This window comes from Pezoporus flaviventris, unplaced genomic scaffold, assembly GCF_033815535.1.
Source record: "Pezoporus flaviventris isolate CSIRO_AGI_PZ_B2104156 unplaced genomic scaffold, CSIRO_AGI_Pfla_v1 ptg000046l, whole genome shotgun sequence".
Taxonomy (NCBI): domain Eukaryota; kingdom Metazoa; phylum Chordata; class Aves; order Psittaciformes; family Psittacidae; genus Pezoporus; species Pezoporus flaviventris.
In genome coordinates, this window is record NW_026892594.1 from 375,227 (window position 1) to 390,731 (window position 15,505).

Here is a 15,505-nt window from a genome sequence, read left to right on the forward strand (position 1 = left end):
TGTGAAGAAAGGTGAGCTGTCCTTGTAAATAAAAAGCTTTGCATTTTCTTTGTAAATAACCCTGGTTGTCCAAATTCAGGCTTCATATTTTGATACCAGGAGTAACCACTATAAGCAGAACACAAGGGAAGAGCTCACCTGTATCCTGTAACAGCATCCACATAAAGATGAGGATGACATTGGTATAACATACAAGAATTAGCTAAGCACCAATAGCAGGTAGAGGCCAACTCACACAGCCTGTTCAGTGTGCTGTGGCAAAACTTCTCCTAATCAAAGGTTTGGGGAAGAATGAAATCCCATCCCAGGCAGCTGCAGGGCACTGCTCCATTGGGGAACTACCCAACGTGTGATGAACATGCTGAGCTAATGCAGCAGCTCTGCCTTCTAGAGTGGATTATAAATGACAAAAGAGGAAGGACAGGGGACTAACAGATACACACAGTTCCTCAGAATCCACCTTATAAGTGGTCAATGCCAGCAGTTAGGATAACAGACACGTTAACCTTTCCAGCCAAGGGTACTGTCCCCAGCCGCGTTTCAGGCTGGTCAGGTCACCAACCTTCTCTTCCCAGTGATGAGGCTCAGGAGAAAGGCTGCATGACGTGACCCACCTATCATCCTCTGGAGAATTGCCTTTGAACTGATGAAAGGATGTTGAATTTAGATGGTACAGAAGCAAACCAGAGGCTATGGGAAGCCACAGTAACTACTGAGAAAGAGGCGATAAGCTTCCATCAGCTCATGTCTCTGAGAAAGGCCAGCCAGCCTTCCTCAAGCTCCTCCTCATCCTCCTCCTTCCACCTAAACATCACTGGGGTCAGTACCTAAACATACAAAGGCACATGCAGAGGTCTAGGCTGGTATCCACAGAGACCCAGCTCTCTGCAGCATGGACGGGTTAAGAAGGAACAAACCAGCCTGTTAGCTAGTGATGGACCCACCAAAACACAAAGAGCAGGGCACTGATGAAGCCTCATGGCCTTCAAACACTCCCTTGTAGAGGTGACTTTATAACGGTGTTTTCTCCAACACAGTATGTATTCAGCATACTGTAAAGTAAGAAGAAAGGAAGAGACAAACCAGTGTGGGGTTGCTCAGTTGGCCCAGGGAATATCAGCTGTTCCTGGGGTTTCTTTATTTTTCCTGTTTCTTTCTAATTTGCCTTGCTTTTTAAATTAAATGAGTTAGAGGACGTATTTGAGAAGGCCAATTCTCAATATCCACTCTCCAGAATAATCCCTCTGGCTCACTTCCTAATTTGCTTCAAAGGAATGGAAACAATCCCGGTTTTTCCTTTTCCAGCCCATTTTCTGTTTGATCCTTCCACTGTAGACAGCACCAATTCCTTATTGACAACCCTGCTCCACACAGGAACTCAGCACGTAGCACTTTGCCTGGCACTAGACAGCAGTCTTGTGATCTGTGTAAAATAGAATCCCAGACTGGTTTGGGGTGGAAGGGACCTTAAAGCTCCTCCACCTCCAACCCCTACCACGGGCAGGGACACCTCACGCTAGAGCAGCTTGCTCCAAGCCCCTGTGTCCAACCTGGCCTTGAACACTGCCAGGGATGGGGCAGCCACAGCTTCTCTGGGCACCCTGTGCCAGCACCTCAGCACCCTCACAGTAAGGAATTCCTTCCTTATATCCAACCTAAATTTCCCCTGTTTCAGTTTGAATGGAGTTTAAAAAAGAAAATAAAAGGGAACCAGAAATAACCTGTTCATCACTCAAGCTGGTCACCTTCCTCATGGCTTTAACGTCAATGAAATACCGCTCCATGTTCAGTGAGCTGAGTGTTCTCCAGAAAACAAGCAACACCTCCTCCCTTCCCTCCCCTCTTCTTGTGAAGCTGGCAAGCATCTGGAATTTAATGTGCCCTTAATGGATTCAAGCCTCTGCTGTAAATAAGTCCTTTGCTTTGCATTAAACCACCGGCATCACACTGGCACTTTTGTTCTTGTGGTGAGTTAATCAACAGGGCTCCTGTGATCCGGGTGTGTTAATTCTCAGGCAGCAGTTCCGTGGGCTGCAGGGTGGCTGCTGCCATCAGTCACCACTTCCTAAGCCCTTTCTTGCAGCTCTCCAGTGGTGTTCAGCTGCGCAGACCAGCACCTCTGCTGGGAAATGAGTCTCTAAGTCAGTTTTGAGCTGCTCAGTTTGCTTTATCCCCTTCCCTAGCTTGGAGATTACTCTCTAAACTGCTTCTCTAGTGATGCTCTGAGGAGGGAGGGGTGATGCTCAGCACTGCTTTGTGTCGTCTCCATCCTTCGGCCATCAGAGCAGAGCTTCAAGCACAGGTCACAAAGATGATGGTGGTGGCACACAGGGCTTCCCACATGCAAAACATGTCCCTTCTCACTCCCAAGAGCCTGCTGTGGTGGGTAGGGGAGACCACACCACCACGGGTTATTTTAGGAACGACCAACTGTTTGCAGCTGCAGCAGCTCATCTGCTGCCACAACAACCATAGGCGCTGGTGTCATCTCCTGAGAAGGGACCTGAAATACCTTTGATGGTCTGAGCCAACGGGATGTGAAGGAGGCTTTTCAGTTAACCAGGTTTCATATTTCATGTATTCAATCAGATTAAACAGCACTTCCTATGCTCTTAGGACATAAGAATCATAGAATCATAGAATAGTTAGGGTTGGAATGGGTTATTTTAAAAGCTGTTTCAAACTTCTGGCTCTAGCTAAACTCCAAATTCCCTACAAAGACAGCCTGGAATAATTCATAAGTGAAAACTGATCCAGCAAGGAAGAAATCATTTGCCATTTACTAATAAAATCAAACCCTGTTTGACTGTAATTACACCTTTGAAATTGTCTGGAACTGCTTTGTGCTATTCTGGCACCAAGCCCTCTAAAGCAAGTACACACATCCTGATACAGCTGGTTTCTGATCAGCAGATTTGAATGGTTACACTTATGGCTCCATGAGGAGCAAAACCTCATTCAGAAACACCAGCAACACAAACAGAGATCATACACCATGATTTTCACATGGAGCCATAGCTAAAATCACTGGTGTTCATCAGACATCATCAGACTGGAGAGAGTTGTGTCTACTCTCTGGTTACAACAGCCAGAAACGGTCCAGTTTACGCTGAATCCCAGACTGGTTTGGGTTGGAAGGGACCTTAAAGCCCACCCAGTTCCAACCCCCTGCCATGGGCAGGGACACCTTCCACTAGAGCAGCTTGCTCCAAGCCCCTGTGTCCAACCTGGCCTTGAACACTGCCAGGGATGGGGCAGCCACAGCTTCTGGGGCAAGCTCCTGCCATGGTCTGAATTACAGGAGCTGCAAACCTGCAGCTGAAGGAAAGATTAGAAGACAACCTCTAACAGAGGAGACACATGAGTCTTGGCCTGGTGCTGTCCTGGCTGCGTTTCAGCTCCATGTGGGCCAATGTTGGCTGGTACCTGGAAGCAACAACTCGTGCAAAGACATCCATCTCCCAGCCCGTCCTTACTCGCACAGCACCAAGCTCACTCACAGCATTTCCTGATGATGCTGGTTAAGAAACCACTTCCAGGTGAAGTGGGAGATGGAAGAGGACTACACCAGCCAATTACAACTGCACTGGCTTCTCTCAGAGCAGCTTACAACCAACAGCACACAGAAAGCCCCCATCTCCCATCACTCACTTGCACTACATACCAACAACCAAGATCCAGACCTTCTCCTGGTGAGGATGTTCAGGTCCTCCCTAGCAGATTGTTTCAGACTCCTGAGAGCAGAGATTTAGCTCTTTCCACGAACTGGCATCTCTCACTGATTAAATATTATCTGTTAATTCACCTTCAGGATAAATTTGATGCTGTTGTTGTATAAGATTGTGCCCAGAGGGAATTACCGCTGCAGGTCTGATAAGGAAACAATGCTATTCACCAGGGACAGGCTTGATTAATATCTTAATTATGACCACAACTCATTTAAAATGCACATTTAACCCCCAAATCCTATTTTCCCATGAGTGCAGAAGAAGTCTTCCCTTGCTCGTGGGGAGAATTTGCTGGCCTACACCGCAGTGCAATAAACCCCAGCTTTTTTGTGGTGAAGCATCCGTCACTCTGGAAACTGCAGGGCTTTAGATGGGACTGACTTCCCAGGACTTGAGACATTGCCTCCTGTCAGCAGCAGCAACTGCTACCCTGCACAAAGGCAAGATAAGACACGTCAGTTTACACCTCTCCTATCAAGATTGAAGCCAACATCTTATTTCACGCTGGTGCACAGCGGCACGGGGACATTGCTGCTTGTCAGCAGGGATGCAGTAACTCAAGCATGAAGAAGAACTACACAAAGTAGCTCTGGTTCCACAGCGTCCTCCTGTGGCATAATATAAGGCTCCTTTTAATTAGGATGGGGTAAGAATTCCCTATGCTACCAGTGTCAGCATGAAAAGACCTAAAATACAGCTGATTCTAGAAAGCAAACACAAAACTCCTTCTGTTAATGTGCTCTTTTATCAGCATCTCACACAAAAGAGCAACCACGTCACACTGCAGGAAAAACTCCATGCACAGAAAGGCTGGAAAAAAAATGGGATTTTACACATATTTATTAGGCACAAACCCTCCTGTTTGCTGCTGAAAGCCACTGTTTGGCAATGGGATGGGACATTCATTTCACCACCTATGATGCAATTTACAACGGGTCCTTTTTGCACTTGACTTATTTAGCAGCAGAGGCTGGCAGGAAGCTCAGGGCTCAACGTGAGGATGAGGTGGTTTCTACTTGAAGCCTCTTCTCAGGCTTTGGCACGATGGGGAGCGTGGGGAGGGCTTCACCGCAGCGCTCTACCCTGCTCCTCTGCAGTACTCAAGCAGAGCAGTGGTAGATGACAGGGAAAGTACAGCACAGACAAGCAGGAGCACCCCATGGTTTAGACTCCATATTTTCAAGTTTTAAGCAGTTTATGTAAGTTAAAAAGATAAAGTTCTACAGTGGAATCAATCCCCCCCATGAAGACACCAAGCAAAAGGTTAGCACACATTTAGCATCCAGAACAGGAGCACAGCAGCACATCTCGATCCATGTCAGCCTGCAAGTGAGTGTAATCCAAAACTAAGTCAAACTACACCATAAAGTTGTAAAGCAGGAGTGGAATTCTCATTTAGCATTCCCGTGCTTCCCCTCAGGCCCTGCTGGTTTCATGTTAAGCACTTGGGGTGTGATATCCAGAGGGGATGCTCCCTCACCAGTATCCACATCTGGGGCAGAACCTTCTTCCCTAAATCTTCTGGAGGATGTGTAGTGTGAAACGAGTCTAGGAGAGATAACGTGATAAATATGAGCTTCCAGAGAGGAGACAGGCAGAAGCTCTTCCCTGTGAGGGTGCTGAGGCGCTGGCACAGGGTGCCCAGAGAAGCTGTGGCTGCTCCATCCCTGGCAATGTTCAAGGCCAGGTTGGACACAGGGGCTTGGAGCAAGCTGCTCTAGTGGAAGGTGTCCCTGCCCATGGCAGGGGGTTGGAACTGGAGAAGCTTTAAGGTCCCTTCCAATACAAACCATTCCATGCATTCATATGTCAGCTTCTGAGATATGATTCTATAAATGGCATTCTCCAAGGTAATACTTTGTCAACTTACATTCTTTCATTTTTACTTAGAGAACCACACACAAATCCCAGTTTTGAATTATGTTACTGTGACCTGCAGAGCCCAGAGTCATTTTAACAGTGTGAAGCGAGCTGGTCACCTCCAGCTGATTCAGCTTTTTAAATTACCAACCAAAATGGTCTTTTAAGAAGTACAAACCCAATAAGCACAAATGCCCAGGGAGCTGCTATTTGCCATCGCTGACAGCATTCCTGGTACTGCACAAAGGCACAGCCCTCGCTCCAACAGGATTACTGCCTAAAAGACAGAGTGCGGCCCTGGCTGGCTGCATGAAGGTGCAAATGTTCCCAGTTTTAATCCTCTTTTATCGAGGGGGAGGATTAGTGGTTCTGCTGGACTACCATAAAAACATAAAGGAAGTGTGTTTTAGCAAAGGATTTGAGCAAGAGCGTGGTGACGGCTAGACCAAGACTTAGAGGTGTGAAGTATCACGTTAACCATAGCAGCCCTTGTCCCTCCTGCATGTTGTCTTCAACCCTGGCTAGATGGACTTGGTCCTCATATACTAATTCAATAGGATCAACATATGGTAAAGACAGATGATTCAGCCCTGACCACATTTAATTCTCTAACTCGCACCCCAAAATGGCAATTGTGGCCCACCTCTAGACGACAGTTCTGTTAATGATGCAGCCTTCAAGATGACACAATCTTAGAATCACAGGTTGGGTTGGAAGGGACCTCAAAGCCCATCCAGCTCCAACCCTTGCCACGGGCAGGGACACCTTCCACTAGAGCAGCTTGCTCCAAGCCCCTGTGTCCAACCTGGCCTTGAACACTGCCAGGGATGGGGCAGCCACAGCTTCTCTGGGCACCCTGTGCCAGCGCCTCAGCACCCTCACAGGGAAGAGCTTCTGCCTAAGAGCTCATCTCAGTCCCCCCTCTGGCAGGTTAAAGCCATTCCCCTTGGCCTGTCCCTACAGGCCCTTGTCCAAAGCCCCTCTCCAGCTTTTCTGGAGCCCCTTTAGGCACTGGAGCTGCTCTAAGGTCTCCCCTTCAGGAGCCTTCTCTTCTCCAGGCTGACCCAGCCCAGCTCTCTCAGCCTGTAAGGAAAACACCCTACGACAGCATTTGTTTTCAAGGTCTTATTCTATGTAAGTTTGGATTTGTTTGGGTTTTTCCTCCAGCTATTTAGGAGGAGAGGATGTGCATTCACAGCCTGCAGACAGCTCCTGACATCAGCCACCAGATCTGCATTCACATGGGGCAGAATGTGGGGATTCTCCTCCAGCCACATGAAGTATGAGCATCTGGGGTTACCCTGTGGTGCCCCTGCAGGCACTTGGGGTGACAGAGAGCCTAGGTTCAGTAAAAGTGGGATACCTCCTCCCCTTAGCACCCACAACTGGGAAAAAGGAAAGGCCAGGCTCCCTTCCAAAGATTTTCTGTGGCTGAAGAACACATCTGCTCCTTGCCCTGCAAAAGACTGCAGTGAGGAGCAAAACTGGAAACTAATGGGCATGGAGTTTCCAAACTGGAAACAAGGAGCAGCAGATGAGAAGGGGAAGGGTCACCTCTAAAGAAGCATCACATATGAGAGAAGATCTAGGACGTGTCATGTTTGCTGCTGCTGCTGCATATTGAGCAGGATTGAGATTTGTGTTTTCTGGGAGGAATAAAATGTGCTTCTAGAGCCCAACTCGATCAAAGAGATTTGTCTGTGAGTTATTGAAGTCTGAATGCTGGATTTAAACACTGGTTCAAGCATTTCTTCCCTGTAGTATTGACAAAGTGCCTGTTAAAGACGTCACTGTGCTCTCCAAGCGTCCGGCTAACTCCTGAGCTGTCTTCCAAAGGCAGAACTGAACACTCAAGACCCAAGGAATTTGTTACAAGATGAAGCAGGATTATAACAATCACACACAGATGAGAACACCTGCTTATGCTCTCCTTCCTAAGCACAGTTATTTCATAGAATCCCAGAGTGGTTGGGTTGGAAGGGATCTTAAAGCTCCTCTACTTCCAACCCCCTGCCACGGGCAGGGACACCTTCCACTAGAGCAGCTTGCTCCAACCCCTGTGTCCAACCTGGCCTTGAACACTGCCAGGGATGGGGCAGCCACAGCTTCTCTGGGCACCCTGTGCCAGCGCCTCAGCACCCTCATAGGGAAGAACTTCCTTATATCCAACTTGAATCTCCCCTGGAAGTAGCCATTCCCCCTTGTCCTGTCACTACAGGCCCTGATGAAGATCAAGGTTTGAGAAGGGGCACAGGTCAGTTTAGCTTCCAAGATCACTACTCCACCAGAATCCCATGCACGTGGAGAACATCCAAGATAGAGCCATCATGATTTTCTCATCCTGACCCACCATAAGTTAGCACTCATGTGGGGTTTTCCTGCTTTGAATACACAGTACACTATGCAAATCCTGTGGGAATTCAAAGCTTTTCCTATAGCTCACAACCATGCATCTGATACACTGAAACTGGGACATGAATTTTTATTTGCTGCTGCATTTTGTACTTCAGATGTCTTTCACATTTCTTCACCACCTCCTCCATCTACATATGCTTTGCATTATCAGGGTTTGGGTATTACAACTATCACAGGAAAACACACCATTTCATCTCGAGCAAGAGACCAAATTTTACTGATTTACCTGCAAATCACCATTAAAACTCATGCTGCAGGAGAAAGAAGCCTGAAAAAGAATAGAACTTGCAACCCAGTGCAACTAAGAGCTTCTAGGAAGGAAAAGGAGCAGCACTATCTGAAGTCCCTTCTAATGCTGAGGGACCTGGGGGGTTCAGTCTGGAGAAGAGAAGGCTCAGGGAGGACCTGATGGCTCCCTACAACTGCCTGAGGATGGAGCCAGGAGGGGCTGGGCTCTGCTCCCAAGGAACAAGGGATGGGACAAGAGGAAACGGCCTCAAGCTGCACCAGGGCAGGTTTAGATGGAGCTGAGGAACAATTCCTTCCCCAGAGGGTGCTCAGGCATTGGAACAGGCTGCCCAGGGCAGGGCTGCAGTCACCGTCCCTGCAAGTGTTCACACACCGTGGAGACGAGGCCTCAGTGTCATGGGTTAGTGGTGGCCTTGGCAGTGCTGGGAACGGTTGGGATGGATGAGCTTAAAGAGCTTTTCCAGCCTGGTCGATTCCATGATTCTCCTAAAGGGAAACCAGAGTTAAAAGGATTTTCTTTGCGCCCAAGATAGTGGCTGCAGAAGCAGCAGGAGACTCTAATAGCAGACACCAAAAATAAACTTAGGGGGACAGAATTAACTTCCACACCATTTCTCTATAGAGGATTCTGCAATATAAATAAAGCAGAGACTCTGGGGTGTGGTCTTGGAAGTATTTTTTGTCCCAGGAAGTTTTCCAAGCTTCAAAGTCATTCCCATTTGATTACTTTAAGTAGATGGTTATGTCATAAACAGGGAGAGGGGCTTGGTTTCTTTAGGACTGCATGTCATGATCACACTGGTTATAAGCAAGAGGCATGTTCTGTTAAGTGAAAATAGACTGTCATGTTATTTCTGCTTATGTATTTGAAGTCAGATGAATTTATTTGGTTGACAGACTGGAGGGAAGGGATGGGATCCAGAGGGACCTGGACACACTGGAGAGGTGGCCAATGCCAACCTCATGGAGCTCAACACAGCAAATTGCAAGGTCCTGCCCTTGGGGCAATCCCAGGCACAGCTACAGGTTGGGTGGACAAGAGATTCAGAGCAGCCTGGGGAGAAGGACTTGAGGGTGTTGGACAATAAAAAGCTCTCCATGACCTGGCTTCAGTGTGCACATAAGCCCAGAAGCTGGCAAGCTGGGCTGCATCCCCAGAGCGTGAGCAGCAGCTCAGGGAGGGGATCCTGCCCCCTCTGTTCTGTTCTGAGACCCCACTTGCAGCACTGTGTGCAGTTCTGGTGTCCTCAAGATAAGGAGGACATGGAGCTGTTGGAGAAAGTCCAGAGGAGGCCGTGAGGATTATCAGGGGCTGGAGCACCTCTGGTATGCAGACAGGCTGAGAACATTGGGGCTGTTCAGCGTGGAGAAGAGAAGCTCTGTGGAGACCTCAGAGCAGCTTCCAGTGTCTGAAGGGGGCTACAAGGATGCTGGAGAGGGACTCTTCATCAGGGACTGTAGTGACAGGACAAGGGGTGATGGGTTCAAACTGAAACAGGGGAAGTTCAGGTTGGAGATAAGGAAGAAGTTCATCCCTGTGAGGGTGCTGAGGCGCTGGCACAGGGTGCCCAGAGAAGCTGTGGCTGCCCCATCCCTGGCAGCGTTCAAGGCCAGGTTGGACACAGGGGCTTGGAGCAAGCTGCTCTAGTGGAAGGTGTCCCTGCCCGTGGCAGGGGTTGGAACTGGAAGAGCTTTAAGGTCCCTTCCAACCCAACCATCCTAGGATTCTATGATTCATTCTATGAATTTTGTAATGGGACTGACAAAGTTGAGTTACCCTCCAACTCGTGCTCAGACTGCAGCATCTGAGCAATCCATCTATTATTTACAGAGCCAGCACACAGAGCAAACAGCTAAAATAATTCACACATCTGCCTTACACACAGCCTCAGAGAGGCAGAAAGCAACCTACAGCCAACAAAAATAATGTGTGTAAAGGAGCAGAGGCGCAGAGCTCAGCATCAAGGACAGAACGCACCACGTCCCATACTGAGGAGGCACCTGCTTTCATCCCTCAGCACAAAAATAGGCTCCCTTATCCACTGAAAGCAGCACGTTCTCTAAGAAAGGATGATGAACAGCAAGAAGGGGAGACACTGGAATTCTCATCCTATAGAGTCAACACTCGGAAAAAACCTTCTGTCAGAAGCATCCTAAGAGTCTTTGTGCAGCTATATCCTTCTTCCAGGAGGAAAAAAACCCACCACGGTATTTCATTGACATCAAAATGTCAACATGCATGGAGATGCCTATCACTCTCCTACGTGCTCCACCAAATATAGCCTCCACCTCCCCATTTCCTACTGTCAATAGAAGGAACTCCTCCTTGGAGCCTGGCAGGCAACTCATCTGCTACAAAACCAGTGTTAGACAGAAAAGTCCTTCCCATGAAGCTGAACACCTCAGGTGACCTCCAAAACCAAGTGGGCGCACAGCATTAATCACTTGGGCATCCTCTCCCAGCTCCTCTTAGTAACACTCCTAGTGAGAACACAAGGTCTGCTCCTAGTTGTAAACTGTACTACTCCCACAAGGATAGTGGGCTCTGAGGTTTCCCAGCAAGTGTTGCTATCCCATAAGCATGTATGGCTCCATTCGAGCCTCCCGTGGAACTGTCCAACAGGAAACTGGTTCAGCCCCACTAATTTTTGGGACAAAGCAAAGGCAACAAGAGCAGAATTAGCAAGATGCCACGAATACTGAAAACCACTGCAGCTGCTGCAGTGAATATAGATAGACCTGAATTCTCCACAAAGCAGGATGGGCCAGGTTTAGCTTGGACAGTTAAGAGGTTCCTGCTACCCATGGTACAAAGCCCTGTATGACTCTTGACTTTAAAACCTTTCTCCACACTCCAGTGCTAATGGCACAGCTTTTACACTGGAAAGCAGTGAGAGTTCCTGGTGGAAACTTAAGTTTCAGGTGGAAAAGAGAAGATGCCAATAATGTTCAGCATTTTATGGTTTGCAATGCCTGAAAACCAGGGGGTTGCTGGGATCTATTTACCTGGCTTGGATTTACATGCAAAACAAACTGATGAAGAGGTTCACAATAGCTGACACACAAATTCACTCATTAAAGCAAGTGAGAAACACACTGGGGCAGGGGTGAGTGTCTGCGTGCATAGAGTCATAGAATCATGGAATGGTTTGGGTTGGAAGGGACCTTAGGGCTCTTTCAGTTCCAACCCCATGCCACAGAGGGCTTGGAGTAACCTGCTCAAGTGGAAGGTGTCCCTATCAATGGCAGGAGTTGGAACTAGATGAGCTTTAAGGCCCCTTCCAACACAAACCATCCTCTGATTCTATGATTCATTGGAGGAGTCGTGTGAGTCACGAGTATCTGTTTCAAGTGCCACCTCAGCGCACTTTCAAGTGCACCATTTTCAATCTTTCTACTACAGCAGCTACTACATAGTAAGAGTAAAATCCCCACCATGCAGCAGAAGTTAAAAGATTCAAAAAGACCAAGGGTTGTATTTTTAAAATTATTTTATTTAGTAACTCAAGCACTCGGTAACCAGCAATACAAGAAACCTTCACTGTATTTTTTCCTATGTATGTACTTCAAACAGCATAAGATGGATCTACCAGAAGCAGCACAAAAAAATAATGTCCAAAGCTAAATGATACAGTACTACTTGTACTGAAAATCATCGACAGAAGCAGCATATGAAAGTCTCTATTATATTTTCCTGGTAAAAGGGATCCAGGGGCACAGCAGAGTCACTGCATTCTGCGCCTTCCTAGAAGATACACTCCCAGATCAGAGTAAGGGCAAAGAATAGTAATTCCCAACGCCTTCAAGAGCCTGACAGGCTGCATGGAAATCTCCCTCATTTGGCACATGAAGAGCAGGTACAAGCAGCAATGGAAACATTCCCAGAGCATGGAAATGGCAAGTCTGACATGATGTAGCCTAGAAGCAAGATTTACAACAAAGGCAGCCCCAGTGCTCCCAACCCCAGCTCCTGCAGCCATTTGGGGCTCTTCATTTTCACTTAGGAGGCTGAAATCTTCCAGTCTTGAGCTTGCCAGAAGTGAAACTTGTTGGTTTAAGTCTAAGATGATTGAGGCTCCTGAGTGACATGAAAACTATGGAATTCCAACACCTGAAGAAGTCCTCACACCAAAACACCTGGATTCTGAAAGGCGACATTTCCGCAACCAAGCAGTTGTGGGGGTTTTTATCCAAGGAAGTTGAGACAATTAATCCAAGTGCAATATCACAGCATGTAAAGCCCCCGCATGGCCAACCTTACTCAGAATCAATGCGGCCTTCACTCACTGCAGCTTAATCCTCCGTGAGTAAGTTTATGCCACACACTTTCCCAACAGAGCTATAGAGAAGGGCAACCACCAACTGACACAACACACACTAAAGGACTCTTGCTGTTAGAGCTGGTGTTTTGCTATGAAGGCTTTTCTGCTTCTGGGGTCAGGGGTATTTGTTGTTCTGGCACACTGGGTGGCTCAGCTGGGATGGCACAGTCCACATCCACAACACAGAGTTGTGTCAGGGTAACTGACACACTTACACAGAGCACTGCCCAGCCAAGTTACCTCCAAAGAAGCATCCGTGGATGATGTTAATACCACAAGGTAACGGGGTCCACAGAAAAACTTTGATAGAACCGAAAGGCTCCATGCCAAAAATCATAGTGCCTACACACACACTCCAACATGGGCTCTATCCAGACTGCCAATCAACACCACTTTACAAGACCCGTGCTCCATTCCACCCACACAACGTGAACATACACCAGGCCACACACTTCGCAAGGCACAGATACTACTGCAGTACAAGGAGTTGTAAGGACTGCACAAAACACGTACTGGATGAGGCAGAGGGTTCCCCATCTCACTCTATGTATGGCCTGTGTGTAGGAGCCCATACCTCATTGTAAAGCCTGTACATTAATGATGTGAGACTTCTGAAAAACAACTGAAATACAGTAAAATACAGTAAAGCCCAACTGCAGCACTCTACAAAGAGTAAACACATGTAGAACATTACATATGAGATTATTTAATTAAAGGCTACACTATGCCACTTATCGATGATGGACAAGATTAAAACCCTGAAACAAGAGTTAATATAACCCTGACCTTTCCAAAGTTACCACCCTCATACTTTCTCTTTCACCTTCAATATATAAAAATGGTTGCTCCCCAGTTTCATCACGAGAAGGAAAATACAACATGAAAAATAAGCAGTTTCTCATCTATTTCCTCAATATTAGGCCATTAAAAGTTCAATATAACAGGTTTTAAAGATAAGCAACTGTGATGCAGATGAACCAGAAGACGAGCTGATGCCACTGCTAAAGTAAGGATGAACACAAGTCGCCATGACGTCTTGAATGAAACCCAAAACGAACGACTACACACAGCCATGACAACACTGAAAACACTCTCACCATGCCCACTACATGGGAAGACGGTCTAAACCCATGCCTGGACAGCAGCAAGGCTAACGCACTAGACACACAAACCACAACAGCAGTGCTCTTCCTATGATAAAAATCCTCAATTCTGGAAATAACGAAGATAATTCCAATGGAGGAGGAAAAAAAAGAGAACAGAAATCCAAATCCTGGAGCTGTGCACAGAAAACATCTCCCCACACTACAGAAACTATCTGTAGCTGCAAGAAAGCCAAGACTGAGTAACCCCACACCTATGAAGGCTTTTGAGCCGAACACTTCTGCCCTGTAATTACTATTTACACTAAATCGTGAACCAGGTTGTCTCCAGAGCCAGATGTTGTATAACCCAAGAACAAAGAGATACAATTTATACCCCTTTTTGGGGGTATATTAGAGAGGAAAAAGATCACTCTGCTTGCGCGAATAACAGCATCTCAACTCGCTGCCCTGCTCCACAACTCATATTCAGAAGGGCAGCGCCGGCCCAGGACGCTGCCACACGGCATCCATTTGCAGTCAGAAAAATGGAAAGGAAAAACAAATAATAAAAAGAGAGGGGGGGGAAAGGGAGGTATAAAAGGAAGGAAGAAAATAAACGGGGGAAAAGAAAAGCAAAGTACCGCAAATGGCCGCAGCCGCGGCCCAACTCCCCTCCCCGGAGCGGGACGGGCTCACAGCGGGGCCGGGGCAACCTGCTCCCGCAGCCCGCAACACCCGGCCCGGCCAGACGCGTAGGCCCGCGCCCGCCCTTCCCTTCCCTTCGTTTCGCTTCCTGCCCCGCTGCCTGCCCCCCCCCCGTGGGAGGCCGCTCGGTCCCCCCGGGCTCCACCGCCCTCGGCCCGGTGATGCCCCCGCCAGGCCCCGCGGCCACCGCCCCGCCGCCAACCACCGCCATCCCACCCCCCGCTTCCATCCCTTCGGCGGTCGGGCGGGAGCGGCCCGCGCTCCGCTCCGCTCCCCACAGCGGGGCCTAGCGCGGCCTAGGCGTCCCCGCGGCGGCGCGGAGGGGAGGCGCGGGCGCCGGAGCCGGGGGTGCCTGGGCGGCCGGCGGGGGCCCCCGCGTTGCTGCGGCTGCGCCGGGCTGGAGGAGCTGGGAGATTGCGCGGTAGGACACTCACCTCAGAGCGGCTGCGCTGCGGCGGGCCTGCGCCGTGGAGCCTTGTGGCGGGCGGAGGCCGGGGAGGGAGCGGAGCGGGGACGCGGCGCGGCTCGCCTTGAGCCGCCGCAATGGCGAGCGGGAGAGGCGGAGACCGGCGGCGGCGGCGGCGGCGGGAGGAGGCCGGGGGGGAGAGGGAGAGAGCGGGAGGGGAGGAGGAGGAGGAGGACGACGACGACGACGACGTATGGCGTCATAACCCGGCGCCGCCGCCATCATGAGGAGGGCGAGGGCCGCACCGGGAGGTGAAGGCGGCGGCGAGGGGGAGCGGGCGGCCGGCGGCGCCATGCTGGGGAGGTCGCGGTGCCTCTGCCCCGCGGAGCTGGGTGTGAGGGTTGGAAGGCATCGGGACGGTCAGAGACAGTAGGAAGGAGGAGCCACAGCAGGCGGTTAGGAGGGACCCGTCCCTGGCTGGTGCTTGGAAGATGTTGGAACTGTTGGACGTTGATAAGAACAGATAGACCTTTTGCCTGATACCGTAAATGTAACCGCAAGGCAGACACAGATGTGCTTGGAAGCATATAAATACCGTGTAATCCTTGTAATAAACGATCAGCTTGTACCCTAGCCCTGGAGCCGTGCCTCCATGCTCACAGCCGGGGGGCTGTGGGGGGAGTGAGGGCGTGCGGGCTCCATCTTGAGGCGGTTGCGGCCTTTTCTCCCCCCTCA